General features: G+C 38.3%; 1 pseudogene; it reads left to right on the top strand.

Annotated features, from left to right (window-relative positions):
- The first annotated feature begins 1,049 nt into the window (after nucleotides 1-1,049).
- Nucleotides 1,050-1,149, top strand: LOC121105301 (annotated as a pseudogene).
- The last annotated feature ends 1,922 nt before the right edge of the window (nucleotides 1,150-3,071 follow it).

The raw sequence follows: 3,071 nt of genomic DNA, 5'->3' as shown, positions 1-3,071 counted from the left end.
AAAAAAAAAAAAAAGGGAAGGAGGGCCTGGATTAGCCAGTCTCAGCAGGAAAGAGAAGGAGTGACCAAAAGGGGTAATTAAAGAGAATGTGTTGAAGAGATTGACCACAGAGGTGTGTGTGTGGACAGAGATAAAAGAATCCAAAGGGGGTGATGAAGCTCACCTCAGACCAGCAGGAAGTTGTTATAGTCCCTAAGCCCAAGGGTCCCGTGGAGGGGAAAATGACCAGAACTTGGTGAGAGCCACAGTGATAGGAAAGAATCAAATTGATTTGGATGCTAGGGAGAGGAACACAGCCAGTGCCAAACCGTAGAGGAAAGAAGCCCAAGGGCGGGGCAGGGGTGGAATACTGTGCTTGCTGTCTTTCCCACCCTCCAGTCTCCTGCCAGCTGACCCACAAGGCGGAGCACAGAACCTGTTGACAGGGTGCATACAGGTCAGCCTCCTGGGGTGGAGAGCCGGGCCAAGTGTGAGGAGTGAGTCTGGAGAGCAGGCAGCTCAGGGCCAGATCATAAAAGACTTGTGCGCCTTGCCAAGCAGTCTGGACTTTGTCCTGGAGACAGGAGGAAACCATAAAAAGGTTTGAGTAGAGAAGTGACTGCAATGTGATCGTTTAGACGGGGAGAGCCTAAAACTGGTTCTCAAAGTGTGGTACCCAGGCCAGCAGCATCCGCATCACTGGGAACTTGTCAGAAATGCAAATTCTTGGGTCCCCTCACTAAATTATGGGACTGGGACCCAGCAATCTGTGTTTTAATAAGCATCTTCAGGTGTGATTCTGATGTGTGCCAAAGTTGGAGAACCACTGGCCTAGAACACTATTCCTGAGTCATGTGCTCAGCAGAATTACTGGAAAAAATATATATGTGTAGTAGATATGCATAGAAATAGTCTGGAGGGTTATACTTCAAAATATTAATAATTCTTACCTCTAGGTGGTAAAATTACATGGGTTTTGCTTTCTTCTTTTATTTGTATTTTTAATGAATTTTCATAATGCACATGCCTTTTGAGATAAGAAATATAAGTTATTTAAAAGAGAAGGCAGTGCTCACTTTGGCAGCTTACACTAAAATTAGAACGACACAGAGATTAGCGCCGCCCTTGCACGAGGAAGACATGCAAATTCATCAAATGTTCCATATTTTTGAAAAATAATTAAAAAACAGAAGACAGAAAATTTAATGAAAATGTGTTATTACTTAAACACAATTTTAAAAATACATATATATAACTAAATTATTGTAAACAAAGTTAAAAGGGATGTCAAGCTGAGAATTTGTAAATTGTATGACAGTAGGTTAAAAAAAAAAGAATATCCCAATATAAAAGTTGGCTAAACCATTGTCCAAAAAAGAAGAAATATGAATAAGAATGTGAATTTTTAAAAATGTAGATATGAATTTTAAAAAATTAACATTGCCAATAATTGAAGAAATGAAAAACTAAAACAAGGCACACTTTTTGCTTATCTGATTGGCAAAGATGGAGTAATCCAGAGTTTTGCAAGAGTGTGGAAAATGAATATTTTATCATGGTTTCAATAAGAATATAAAGAGTTACAAAATTCTTAAATGGAAATTTCAAAATATCTTCTGAAAGCCTTAAAATACAGTTTTTGATCAGATAGGAATTTTTCCTGAGAATGTAATCAGATAATTGTCCATAGTGTATGTTTACTTAATAAACATTGAAAAGATGCTTAACTGTACTACTAATCTGAGAAACTCGATTGAAAACAATAAGTTGTATTTCATCCATGACACTGTCAAAGCTTAACATTTTTTCCAAAGTCAAGCATTGTCAAGGTTCTAAAAATACAGATATGTATCATTGATTGGAAGATAACGAGGCATATCTTTGGAAGGCAAATTGGACACCATCTATTAAAAAAAACACTATGCTTACTCCGACCCAATGACTGTACCTTTGGTGTCTAACCTAGAGAAAAAGACACATCCACAAAGAGAGAGAAATACCCACAAACATGTTCACATACTATTTGTAACAGACCCCCCCCCAAAAGAGGAAGAGCAGCCTAAATTTCCAAACATAAGGAACAGATAAGTAAGAGATAGTAACATCATAATAGAAAGGAATGAATTAGATTTCTGTAGAACTGCACAGGAACAGATTATCAAAAATGTTACTGAATGAAAAAGCAAACTATGGAATGATACATGCAGAACAATACTGTTTGTGTAAAACAACATAAGACTTTACTAAATGTCTTTAATACATATATGGTATATGTGTATTATGTGTAAAAATGGATTACTCATCATAGTTATTTTCTCTGCTGAGAAAGGACGGGACCAATTTAGAAGACAGTCATCAAAGGGAGTTTTCATTTTCCTTGAAACAGTCTCATCTCTCTCTTTTTTAAGAAGAACATTCATATACTTTAAAAATATTTGTATACATGGAAAAGCTGGGATAATGTGTTGAAACATTAATAGTAATCAATTTGGGGTAGTGGGAAATGGGTATTAGTTTCTGCTTTTTATGTTTTATTTATTAAAAACTCAAGCTTTTCCCCAAAAGAGATGTATATAAAGAATCTTTACCATAGCTTTGTTGAAGAAGAAGAGGAAGAAGGAAGAAGAGGAGGAGGGAGAGGAGGAGAAGAAGAAAGAAAGAAGGGTGAAAGGAAGGAAGGAAGGAAGGAAGGGAGGGAGGAAGGGAGGAAGGGAAGGAAAAAAGAGAAAAAAAATCTGACAGGCTCTATAGCATATGATTCTGGCTGCTAGGGGTTGGGGGAAGGAGGGACGTGTCGGAAGAGCACAGAGGATTTTTAGGGCAGTGAAACCACGCTGTATGGTATTTTCATAGCGGCTATGTGTCATGTTATATGTGTTCAAACCCACAGCACGTATGACACCAAGTGTGAATCCTAATGTAAACTCGGGACTTCGGGTGATAATGACGTGTCAGTGTAGGTTCACCAATTGTAACGAATGTACCGCTCCGGTGAGGGATGTGGATAATGGGGAGGCTGTGCATGTGTGGGGGCAAGGGGTATATGGGATATCTCTGTACCTTCCTCTCGGTTTTGCTGTGAACCTAAAACA

The sequence above is a fragment of the Ursus maritimus genome, unplaced genomic scaffold, assembly GCF_017311325.1.
Source record: "Ursus maritimus isolate PB19 unplaced genomic scaffold, ASM1731132v1 scaffold_25, whole genome shotgun sequence".
NCBI lineage: Eukaryota > Metazoa > Chordata > Mammalia > Carnivora > Ursidae > Ursus > Ursus maritimus.
Note: the sequence above shows the minus strand (reverse complement) of the source record. Positions and strands in the feature narration are given on the sequence as shown.